The sequence below is a fragment of the Callithrix jacchus genome, chromosome 13, assembly GCF_049354715.1.
Source record: "Callithrix jacchus isolate 240 chromosome 13, calJac240_pri, whole genome shotgun sequence".
Lineage (NCBI taxonomy): Eukaryota > Metazoa > Chordata > Mammalia > Primates > Cebidae > Callithrix > Callithrix jacchus.
Window position 1 is genome coordinate 100,575,788 of NC_133514.1, and position 13,240 is coordinate 100,589,027.

General features: G+C 43.0%; 1 protein-coding gene across 7 annotated transcripts in view; it reads right to left on the reverse strand.

The window, feature by feature from the left end:
- Nucleotides 1-8,268: 8,268 nt before the first annotated feature.
- Nucleotides 8,269-13,240, reverse strand: part of FECH (ferrochelatase) — an 81,933-nt gene continuing 76,961 nt past the window's right edge. For 6 of the 7 annotated variants that reach the window (XR_008476090.2, XR_013525927.1, XR_008476091.2 and 3 more), the window contains one exon: nucleotides 8,269-8,502. The gene's annotated coding sequence lies outside the window, so the exon portion shown is untranslated. Of the gene's footprint in view, nucleotides 8,503-10,405; nucleotides 10,779-13,240 lie in introns of those variants that run through there. The other variant, XR_013525925.1, reaches the window with a different exon arrangement.

The window sequence follows — 13,240 nt, forward strand, 5'->3', positions numbered from 1 at the left end:
AAGTGTCTTCATCTAGATTGTTGGTTTTCAACACTGGGTGCATATGAGAATCATCTAGAGCTTTAAAAATATACTGTGCCTAAGATCCATCTCAGACCAGTTCATCCAATTCCACAAGGATGGGCCTCAAACATTAGTATATTTTGCTAGAGTGAGTTAGTGGGAACAAACCACTGTAAAGTATAGTGGCTTAAAAAACAACTGTATAACTCACAATTCCGTTGGCTGTCAATTTGGATTGGTCTCAACTGGGTAGTTCTGATTAGACTGGGCTCAGTGGTCAGCTCTCCAGTTGGCTGGGGGCTGGCCAATCTAGGATGGCCTTAGTTTAATCAGCTGAGCTCTGCTGTCCTTTTTCATCCAGCAGACTGGCCTGGGGAGGGTTCCAGAAGATAAGCGAATCACACAAGGCCTCTTAAGACCAAGGCATGGAACTGGTATGATCCCGTCTGCTGCATCTTACTGACTGAAGGACACCATAAGTCCAACCTCACAGCGGTGGGAGTGGAAAGAGATTTCACTTCTTGATGGGAAAAGCTGAAAAAGCACATTACCAAGAAGTGAAAGACTGTAGCCATTTTTTGCAATCTACCACAATCTGTATTTTTAAAAGCTCTGCCAGAAATTCTAATGTGCAGCCAAGTTTGCAAAATATTATTTCAAAACCTACTGTTTTTCTATTTTTTTCTCACAATTCAATGCTTATCTGTGTTAACTCCCTCAAATGTCTTTATTGTGTCCCTTGAACTCATTTTACGAAAAAAACAATTTGCAACGTTCAAACTTGTAGAGTAGGTATCATTACAGGCTGAATTTATACAGTTGAAAAAGTCTTCCACAAACCAGAGGGATTTAGACACTGGTTTTATTGGCAGGTAAACTCGCAGCCTCAGCTGCTCACGGCTGCAACCATTCACTAAGCCATCCCATGTCCAGGTTGGGTGAGAAGCTGTGGGAAAGGAGGAGCCAAGGCTTTCTGTTGGAGAAATCTTAGGCTGTCTCAGGCATATGCTGAGAACATTACTGGGCCTAGTATCACCTTGGGGTCCATCATGGAGATCTTGGATAAAAAGCAGCATGGCCTTTGGTTCTAGGAGGAAATCCTTCTTAACATAATGTGTTTTTGCATCATTCTTCCCCGAATGTCATGCTCTTATGTATTTGCAGACCTTTTGACAGAAAGGAGCATCTTAAGAGAACGGTTGCATAAACAGTCTCAGCTTATGCCAAGGCAAAACTAGATAATCACCAAAACCTCTTCCACCTTGCTATTTGCTGCCTCTAATGATCTATCACTGTTACCCAGAGAAGGAAACGGTAGCTAAAGCTGGCCAATTTCAACACTAGGGGTCTCTGGTCTCAGCTTAGCCGCATCAGGATAGCTAAACTACGTAAAAGTCTGCGTGGGAATTTTGAATCAGAGATTAGGCTCACTGAAGTAAAATACTTTCACACTTTAGAAGCTCATTGGCATGAGACTATTTGTCTAGCGTCTGGTTAAAGCCATTTGATGGTGTGAAGTATCCTTTAGTCAAAATGCTTTAAGTTATTGGTAACCGCCCTTGCAAATCCCTTCTCTGACTTTTGTCTTCTCCCTGGATTCTTCCGTCCTTAAGTGGGGCTGGGGGGGTGGGGGGTGGGGAAATCACTTGCAAAAAGAAATTAAAAGGAGGAATAAATCCATGTGGACCCATTAAGCATGAGGAAGCATTGGTCAGTCCACAGTGGCTCACTGAGCACAACTATTTCTAGAATTAATGATGTTGATTGCCAGCCTTAGAGGCGGCCACAATGCTGTCACCTCTAGAATCCCCCTTCCTTGATCTACACAACAATCATGCAGGAAACATAGGCTAGGGCAGAGTGCAACAATGCTGGGACCAAGAGACAGAACTAGCATTCAAACTCAGATATCAGAGTTGACATCTGGTTTGTCAGATGTCAGCACAGAGTGACCTCATGCAACTGGTCACTTGGTGCTGCACCATGGAGACCTGGAAATTAGTAAGGCATGCTTTCTCAGGTTGCAGTGATAAAGCATGTCTTACTAAGTCATCCCTGCTGTGGAGCCATATCAGCTATATTGCAAATAAGTCACACATACAAAAAAAGAAAATGCCAAGTTCAGACAAAATGGGGATCATGCTAAACAGGGCTAGTCCAAAAAGGCCTCTCATTTCATTAAGATTTCCAAGTACTGTGGTTTTATTACTAAATCTAAACTGAGCATAACTCAGTGTGTGGCCAAGTAATCTAGCTTTGTGGGAGTAGATTACGTTTCTGCCCCCGGTGGCTGCTCCCAGGTAACTAACCCCAGGTAGTCTTTTCCTTAGATTATCAATATGTAAATGTTTGAATCATGCCTCCAGTAATACTTCTAGCTCCCACTTGAGAGAGAAACCAACGGTTTGAGTCAGAAGATGTCCATTCATGTCTTAGGCCTACCTCTTACTGATATGTGGCCCTGGGAAAGTCATTTAAATTCCCATAGATTAATTGGGGACAAGAATATAAAACCATATTACTGTCCTGCCTGGTTCACATAGTTATTGTGTGAATCAAGCAGTGTGATGTATATGAATATATCGCTATCAAAGACAACCACCATTTTATAAAAGAGAAATTTGAGGCTCAGCAAGGTTAGGATACTTGGCCTAGGTAACACAGCAGTGGAGCCAGGATTCGAGCCCAGGATCATCAGCTTCAAAGCCCATCTGAAAGTGTCAACTAAATATGAATCACCCTAGTGACAGGAGAGAGCTGCATCATGGCACTGTGGTGATGCATGTCACAAGACCTAAGCCATCACTTAACATTTAGCTTTGACAATAGAAGTGCAACTAGTAGAAGAATTTATCAACTTGCTTGTTTTGCCCTGAAATGACTATTCATAAAAACTGTCGTGAGCCGACTAAGCCAGTTTGGTTATGCATAACATTTAGGTCTTGTGGTAGCTAATGGTACCCACCCAGAGGTTTTGAAATGGGCAAGAGTCAGCTACTTTTCCACAACTTCCTGCCATGTTTTGAAGAAAGTGAGTCTGAGACCAAATACTGGCACAGACAGGTATTTACTTAACATGTTTTATTTAGCAAATCAGGCACAGAACCACACACACCACCCCCTGTGGGAGTTCTGTGAGGTGTGAGGTCTCTGTATTATTGGGAGTCCTAACCATACTCCAGCTAGACCAAGGCACCTTTTGGAGGCAGGCTTTATTAGTCCTTGGGCAGCATCAAACAGCAGGTAATATTCTAGACCAAGAATGAAACACAGGAACTTCTAGTGATCAGATCTCTCCTGTATTCCCTAAAGAAGCAAAAGGTTTTACTGAAGTCACACTTTGTGCATGCAAGACAGCAGAGTTAGGGCTTCCCCAACCTATCTCAAATACCTTTAATTTTACCAGTCAGCAGAATCATTTGTAACGTTTTCCATGATACAGTGATAGGCGAGTGTCTTGTAGTGGACTGAGATGCGGATGGCTGAAGCACTCTTAGTGACCACCCTGCAGTGAGACCACTCTGAAATGATGCTCCCCAACTCCCTCTTCTTGTCTAGGGCGATTTACTGCCCCCAATTGAAGCTTAAACAAACAGACACGTGAGTAACACCAAGCTGTCTGTGCCAAAGTTTATTAAAATAAGTCACAGTCATTGCAACAAAGAAAAAACATAGCCCCATCCTGTATTAGAAAAGATTATAGACTCTGCGTTAATTTTAACATAATGACACTTTGTGTGCACTTATTCATCTCATTTTTCCCTGCAACCTGCAATGCAGGTATTATTATTATTATTCCCATTGAATAAGTAAGTGCTAGAGGTCTAAATCATTTTCCACTGCCTCACCTAATAATGACAGCTTATGTGTACAGATATTTTCTATGTGCTAGGTATTGTGCTTAACTTTTCATGACTTATCTCATCTTGTTCTACTATCTTGTGAGACAAGCACTGTAATTATCCACACAATACACATGAAGGAACTACTCTTTTGAGAAATAAAGTAACTTGCTTCACACACTAGACAGGCTGACTCCAAGGCTAAGCTATTACTCTGCCAATGGCAGAGCTTATATTAGTACTCACTGCTTAGGACTGTGACTCCTGTGTTCTTTCAATAGAATTCTGATTGCCTTTCAGGGTCTGCTTCCCAGGGAACCTAACCTAAGACACCCATTTATATGCCTCCCCTTATTACACCTCTCTCCAAAACTGGCCTATTATTCAATTAGAGACATTCATTTCCTAAGGAAAAATGTGCAATATAAAACATCAACGTTTTCTAAAATCTGCTGTGGGAAGGTCAAATCAGAACCATGGACAGCCTCTGAAACCATCCTCCTTCCCATGCTTAATGATTGCCCGCTGCTCCTTGGCTACCTTTTTCTCGCTGGGCCTCTTCTTGTTCAGCATTCTACAGCAGGTCCAGCAGAGAATTAACAGCAGTCGAGAGTGGGTCGTGTGATGTTTCTTCTTAGCAGGATTAGAGCAACCCTTCAGGCTCTCCTCTACCCACAGGGAAGAGCAGAACAGGAGACAGGAGGCCCCAGGTCCTTGTTCCTTGATGGGCTGAAGAAGGACATTCATGGTCCACTGTACCAGAGAGTCAACTAGTGCCTTCAGAGAAGCAGCTGCATCTTCCAAACCCAATATGACCATCTAGCCACCCAGGACTGAGCTACACTCAGACATTTCTTTCAGGGACAGCTTTCAAACACCACAAGTCTAAGAACAAAGAATGACTTTGTACCTCCTGCATGCACAGTGGAAAACCTTACACACAGAGAGAATGGAGAGTAGCCTTTATGGAATATAAGATAAAAGTGCTGCCTGCTCTGATCTAAAACCCCACCATTCACAACGTGTTGGGGGAGGGACATTAAATGTTGTCCTCTTTGGGTACTCATTTTTGTTTATCTTTCCTTTAAAGTACATCTCTTGCACATATATATATATATACACACACACACACATATACATATATATATTCATTCGTATATATATGAAGGAACTGAAGCTCAAGTTCATTCGTGTGTGTGTGTGTGTGTGTGTGTGTGTGTGTGTATCCTTGTTCTTTACATAGGTAGCTCTCAACCAGGGGTGATTTCTCCCAAGGGGACATTTGGCATTTCTCCCAGAGACATTTTTGTTGTCACAGCTGAAGTGTTGCTGGTATCTAGAGGGTAGAGGTCAGGGAGGCTGCTAAACATCCTATAAAGCACAGGATGGCCACCCACTACAAAGACTCTCCAACTCTGATGTCAGTAGTCCAAGAATGAGACAGTGCTCCATGCCCATTTCCTTCTCTCATAGCCATGTTATCATGTCATTTGTATGTGTTCACATAAAATCATCATTGTTGGGTGCATATATTTTTAATTTATGTTACTAGTATTATGCTAGATTATCTCACTCTACCTTATGGTTTCTACTCATTGCCCTGTTTTTGAGGTCCATTTATATGACTGTGTGTATTCTGATGCATTTTTCTGAGTTCTACGTAGTAATTCACAGAATGCATCACCACATCGTTCCCATCCATCACCTCCAGAAAAGGATCCCCAGGTTGCCTCCTACTGTCTACCATCATAAACTTTGCTACAGAGTACATCCTTGTGCATGTTCCTATATTACCCTGAATGAGAACTTCTGTGGGGTAAATACCAGGAGTGGAATTGCTGGATATTAGGTAGGCGTATTGTAACTTAACCAGATGTTGACAGACAGCTCTTCAGAAAGACTCTCCCAGTCCACACTCAAACCAGCAGATCATGACACATCCCACGTCCCTCATTTAAAAGGTACTCTTCTTGAAAATACACATAACCTATGCTAAGATTAGCATATTAAGTTACCACTGCCTTCCAGATGAATCCATCAGATCATCTTCCTCACAGGAAGTAGCTTCAGTGGCCTGGGTGCCTAGACTAGAAAGGCTTCAGGTAGTGGGTGTAAGTAGAAAGAAAAGTGGGAGGGCCAAAGACAGACTCTCTCCTGCCTTTTGGGGAAATTTTCTTCACTCCTGAATTTGCTACCACCCATTTTAATGGATTGATGTCTTCCATTATTAAAATTGTTTTAACTTTTATAACTTCAGCTTGAAGGGTGTTTTCTTTTTCCATAAACAGTCTCAGCCTAAAATCAAGAGGAACAACCTAGAGAAACAGAAGCACACAGGTTTCAGACTCTTGTGAGAGGTGTTTGTGCTCATCGTGGCACTGCTCCTGCTTCCTCAGTCATTCAGCTTGCCCGCGGGACACAGGGATCAATAAAGCGATAGAACCACAAATAACACAAGCCTATCAGCAATATATTAGCAAAGAGTGTTTAAAAGCAACTTTTAAAGAAGATTCAATAACATTCGACTCCGAAGTTGGCTCCAATGTCCTGAAGCTCAAGTTCACTCCTACCGAGTTAGTAAATGATGGACAATGAGCCTGACCATCAGACAGATGGGCCAGGACTGCTGGGAAGGCCATTTAGGGTGTCAGAAAGTCTGGACCAACAGCAGGGAGCCCCCTGGGAGGGTCTTACGTTCTCACTGGCAGTGCTTTTGAGGTCCGAATGTCCTCAGAGGTGGGTCAGGACAAAATCTCTAGAACAAATAGCGCCTTCAGGTAAGAAAAGGGACTTTGAAAAGCCCCATTACTTTCTAATCCTTTTTTTTCTTTAGATAGAATCTTGCTCTGTCAGCAGGCTGGAGTGCAGTGCCATGATCAGATCACTGAAGTCTCCATATCCTGGGTTCAAGCGATTCTCCTGCCTCAGTTTTCCAAGTAACTGGAACTACAGGCATGTGCCATGATGCCAGATAATTTTTGTATTTTTATTAGAGACCAGGTTTCACCATTTGGCCAGGCTGATCTCGAACTGCTGACCTCAAATAACCCACCTGCCTCTGCCTCTCAAAGTGCTGGGATTACAGGTGTGAGCCACCGCACCCAGCCTCTAACACATTTTTTACCTCAGAATAAGGAGTAGCTAGGAAATCCCTTTCATCCACTCTCACGGATCATTAGGCAACTGAGCTGAGCCCTGAAGATCCCAATGAGCACCATCCCCGCTGGGGGTTTCAGGCCAGAGGCAGAACACCTGTTGCCTGCCAAGTACTTGATGTTCAATAAGGCAAAAGGTAATATACCTTAACCACTACAACTGGGCCTCACACATGGTATGAGCTCTACAGTGATTGCTATTATTGTTTATCATCACAACTGTCATCTTGATTATTAGATCCTGAGAATTCAAATGTACATAAGACAGACAAAGTCCTTTCTTTCAGGGAGTTTATAGATGAGTAGTGCAGAGGCATACAAGAAACTATTAAAGAATAAGTATGTAGACTAATAATTGAAAGTTATAATAAGTGCAGGGGAAGAAACAAAAGCCTGGAAGAGAAAATTAGGATAACACAGGGAATTTTTAATGGAATTAAGCTGTAAAAAAGAGAAAATGCTGCTGGGTATGGTGGCTTATACCTGTAATCCCAGCACTTTAGGAGGCCAAGGCAGGAGGATTGCTTAAACCCAGGAATTCAAGGTTACAGTAAGCTATGCTTGCACCACTGCATCGTAGCCTGGGTGACAGAGTGAGATCCTGTAAGAGAAAGAGGGGAAGGGAGGGGAGGAGGGGAGAGGAGGAGGGGAGGAGGGGAAGGGAGGGGAGGGGAGGAGAAGAGAGGAAAGAAGAGGAGAAGAGAGAAGAGGAGAGGAGAAGAGAGGAGTGGAGAGGAAAACAGGAGATGAGAGGAGAGGAAAAGAAAAGGGGAAAGGAGAGGAGAAAGGAAAGGAAGGCAGGGGAGGCATAGGGGAGGGAAGAGGAAAAGCCAGGTGCCATGGTTCACATCTGTAATCTCAACACTTTGGGAAGCCAAGGCAGGCAGATCACTTGAGCCCAGGAGCTCCAGACCAGCCAAGGCAGCATAGGGAGATCCTATCTCTATAAATGACACAAAAATTAACTGGGCACGAAAGCACCTGCCTGTTCTCCAAGCTACTTGGGAGGCTGAGGTGGGAGGATTGCTTGAGTCCAGTAGGTCAAGCCTTCGGTGAGCTGTGATCACACCACTTCACTCCAGCCTGGGTGACAGAGCGAGACCTTGTCTCAAAAAAAGAGAGAGAGAGAGAGAGAGAGAGAAAATGAGGAAATGTGGTGGCTTTGGGCTGTGTCCATTTAGATCTTAATTTCCCGGATTTTTCTTTGCTGCTTAGTTGTGGGTTCATATGAACATAAGAGACATTTTGCACAAGAACTGGAAATCGAATTAAAGCAGCAGGCTTTTTAAAATTTATTTAATGCTAGGAAGCACAGTGCAGGCCACCGGTGACTGGCGCTGTGGCAGATCACGTGCTTTCCTCCATCCCCTTGCTGGTGCAGAGCAGCAGCCCAGGCAGCTCCTGCCCTTGATCCTCCTTCAGCTGCTCCAAATCCTGGGCTGGGACAGCAGCTCCATGAAGGCTGCCAGCTTCTTCTGCAGCATCAGCATCATGAAAGTTGGCTGTCAGGAGACAGTGAGGGACAGATGTGGATCCAGCTCATCCGAGGAGTTCCCACTCATTCTTCTTCCCCGCAGTTCACATTCTTGGATTGCTTTTGCTTTTGCTGCCATATCTAAGAAACTATCCCCTAATCCAACATCATGAAGATTTACACACCTACTTTTTCTTCGAAGAATTTTATAGGTTTAGCCCTTACTGATACATCTTTGATCCACTTTAGTTTGTGTATATGTTGTGAGGTAGAGGTCTAGCTTTTACATATTTTCCCAGCCCCATTTATTGAAAAGACTATTCTTTCCCCATGCATTGTCTTGGTAGCTGCACTATTTTACACTCCCACCATCTTTGCCAACATTTGTTATTGTCTGTCTCTCTGATGATAGGCATCCTAAGTGTGTGTGAAGCCGTATCTCATCCTAATTTGGATTTGCACTGATAATGTGAGGCATATTTTCATGTGGACATTGATTTTTAAAATTAACTTTAGATTTTAGAACAGTTTTAGGTTTGGCTGTGTGAGGTGGCTCACAGCTGTAATCCCAGCACTTTGGGAGGCTGAGGTGGGTGGATCACTTGAGGTCAGGAGTTCAAGACCAGCCTAGCCAACATGGTAAAACCTCATTTTTACTAAAAGCACAAAAAAATTAGTTGAGTGTGGTGGCATGCACCTGTAATCTGAGCTACTCAGAGGCTGAGACAAGATAATAATCACTTGAACCTGGGAGGCAGAGGTTGCAGTGAACTGAGATCCTGCCATTGCACTCCAGCCTGGGCAACAGAGTGAGACTCTGTCTAAAAAAAAAGTTTTAGATTTACAGAAAAATTGCAAAGATAGTACTGAGAGCTCACAGATACCCCATAACCACTTTCCACTATAATTAGCCTTTCACATTAGCACAGTACATTTGTTACAATTAATGAACAAATAATGACACATTATTATTAAAGTCCATATTTTATTCAGATTTCCTTTGTTTTTACTTAATGTCTCTTCCTGTTCCAGGATTCATTCATTCCATGTTACATTTAGGCATCCTATCTCCTTAGGGCCCTCTAGGCTGAGACGGTTTTTTAGACTTCCCTTATATGTGACACTCTTGGCAATTTTGAGGAGTACCAGCCAGGTATTTCATAGAAGGTCCTCCTATTGGGATTTATCTGATGTTTTTCTCATGATTAGAGTAAGGCTGTGGGTTTGGGGGCGACCACAGAAGTAAAGTCCCATTCTTATTACATCATATCAGGGGCAGACACTATTGACATAGCTTTCCATTGTTGATGTTGACCAGGGTCACCTGGCTGAAGTAGTGTTTATCAGTTTCCTCCACTGTGAAGTACTCATCCCCTTCCATAATGTCCACTTTGGAAGGAAGACACTATATGCAGCCCATACTTAAAGAGTGGGATATCTGGCCTCGAGTGGTGGCTCATGCCTATAATCTCAGCACTTTGGGAAGCTGAGGTAGGCAGATAATGAGGTCAAGGGATCAAGACCATCCTGGCCAACATGGTGAAACCTTGTCTCTACTAAAAATACAGAAATAAGCTGGATTTGGTGGCCCTCGCCTGTAGTCCCAGCTACTCGGGAGGCTGAGGCAGAAGAATCACTTAAGCCTGGGAGGGGGAGATTGCAATGAGCTGAGATCGCGCCACTGCACTCCAGCCTGGCGACAGAGCAAGACTCCATCTAAAAAAAAAAAAAAAAGGTGGGATATCTTTCTTCTTCCCCACTTTCTGCCCTGAGTTTCCCATCTTTTCAAAATCTTCAGCTCAGCTAAATCTTAGGCTGAGGGCGAAGAGTTCATTTGCAGGGACACAGAGCTGCAATCTGCTTCCCTTCCTCACTTGGGCCTTGCCAAGCTTGGACTCAGGAGGAACAGCCACACCTTTGTGAGAAGTTACCTGTCTCTGTATATCTCCCATTCCAATGGAGACAATAGTCTCAGAGTTCCTACAAAAGTCCCAATCTCAGTAGTTTGGTTCAGCATTCCCTAAATATGCTTCAAACTCGAACACAGGAAGAAAAAAAAAAGGTTCATCAGATCAATAATGTGCATGCACACAGACACACACACACACACACACACACACACACACACACACAGAAAGTGTGATGTAGTGCAGACCCTCAGCAAAATTCTGAAGCAGAAGGAATTTATTTTTGATGTCCTCTCACTTGCCTTTTTGGGCTCTCCCTAGAGGTCCCCCATGAAATCTCCCATCCTGGCCTGTTCTCCAGTAGCCCTGGATCTCTTTGCCTCTTCACCCTCCTGAACTGCAAAACAATAGCAAGCAAATTAGTAGCTGGGATTGCAAACTGTGTCCAGGAAAGGCAGGGCAGGATGGAGACACCAAACTCTTCAGCAGAAGAAAAAGGTCAGGGAGTGTGGGTTGGCAAAAGCAATGATTTTTAATTCATTCACCTGTTATTTCTTGAGAACTTTGAAACTTTCCTACCTCTGTGCTTTCAACCTATAGAAAATGCAGTCATCATCGAACAGTGAAAAATTGATTCTGCCTCTAGGAGTTTCTGTTTAGCCAGGGGATCTAGAGGCAGCTTTAGATTTACATTTCTATCACTCCCTCTCCAAGCCTGATTAAGGTAACCTGCGCTTCCCAATTGCCCCGTTATTTTTCACAGTGGTTACCTTTGGCTTCTCACATTCCCAATCCAACTCCATTTTGGAAATACTAATCATTTCTCAAAAACTTAGGAAACTTTTTCCCTGTGTGAAGTTTTAGAAAAAGGTTTATTTTCCCCTCTAGGCTGATTTTACTTGACTGAAATCACTGGAGACAGCATAGACTTTGCATTATTATCAGACCTCTTTCAAATGTGCTGGCACTGCAATTGAATTTCAATGACTGCATTCAATGATTTGCAACAGAGACTCTCAAAAATGCCCACTTCCAAAGCTTTCCTGTTGAGAAAAGTCCAGACAGCACTGTATTTACTATTTATTCTCAAGATAAGTATGCCGTCTTCTTATTCTTTTCACAGATAATTATGAGCACTCTCATTTGCACCCAACATCTATGCTAACAGCCAAAAACACAGAAAAAGTTTAAGATAATACACTTTCCTTCAGAAGCTCATAATCCAATTGGAGTCAATTGGCTTATGCTTAAATAACATTCTAAAGCAATGTGAATGTGTTTGGAATAACTACTCCTATGTATCTAGAGTAGTCAACTTAAGGGACAAAGCCCTCATTCCAACAGTACTGCCATGGCTCAAAATGTGTACATTTGTTACAATTAATAAATCATCCAATTAAATTAAGGAAAAATCCAATTAATGGATCTTTCACAGGGCTAACTCCAGCGCTAGTTTAACAATCACAAAAGAAAACCAGCTTCTCTATTTCAATGTTAGAGCTTGGTTTTGTGGTTGCTTTTAATATTATAGCTTCCTATCTGATCACCCACTTTCTTCAGAAGCTTTGACTAGAAATGACTTTAAACTGTAATCAAATTAATATCCATTCTCAAAGGAGTATTTTTCAACCTGTTCCATTCTTAATCCACCAGCCTCCTGCCATCTTGATTTCTATCCAGTCCAGAGCATGGAACTTAATCTCTAGTGACACGCTGCCCAAGCTCTTAACTCCTTTGCTTCTGTGGGCTTCCATTCCACACATGTGGAAACACCTCAGCCTGGGATTCATCCCACTTTCTGCCTCCTCTGCTTTATGCCCAGGTCCTCAGGAACTGGGAGTTCTCCTTGGCTTCTCTGTGTCCCTCTTCCTTTACCTGCTTAGTGACAATTTTTCTTGCTCAATATCTCTCAGATCTGCCCCTTTTTCTGTCCCTCTGCCACTGCCTGGCTCAGGGATTCTCATTCATCATTTCAGTATTGGATCTTTAAAAAGGGTCTTGACTGATCTTTCTGCTTACAGAATGGATTCTCTCCAACTCAGTGTCCACATTGCAGCAAGATCACTTTTTCTAAATCATTAATCTGATTTTATCACTTCCTAAAACAATTGCAATGGTTCTCCAATAAACATTTTAGGATAACATCCAGTCTTAGTGTGTCTCTCACAGGTTTTCTTGATCTGAAATCTCTCCATCAGCCTCACCTGTTACCAACCAGCCTCCGACCCTAGAGCCACTGGCAGGTACCTACAGGCACTGTCTACCTATTTGCCCCTAGACCTTTATATATGCTCTTCCTTCTTTCTGGAATACGTTTCATTGGCTGATGAACTCCTACTCATCTTTTAAGGCCTATGTCTGGATTGAAGGTCTCTCCCATGCCCTTCCATGATCCTTCCGGTTGGAGATCCATCCCTTGACTTGTCATGGTCCTCACTGCACTGGGAGTTGCTTGGAAGTAAGTGCTGAATTTTACTCCTTTTCATATCCCCAGAATCTAGCATGATGTCTTCCACATAGCTGATACTCAAAAGTAAGTTTGCTGCATAAGTAAAAGATTTGATACCATGAGTACATTCAAAGGAAAAAATAGCTAATACTTGCAGAGAAGTCACTGTGCACCAGGCGCCACTGTCCTATGCACTTTACACATGTAGTATGGCTCTTTTTTTTTTTAGATGGAATGCTGCTCTGTCACCCAGGCTGGAGTGCAATGGCACTATCACAGCTCACTGCAACCTCTGCCCCACATTGCAGGTTCAAAGGATTCTCCTACCTCAGTCTCCCGAGTAGCTGGGATTACTGGCATTGCTACCACCCCTGGCTAATATTTGTATTTTTGTAGAGAGGAGGTTTCAC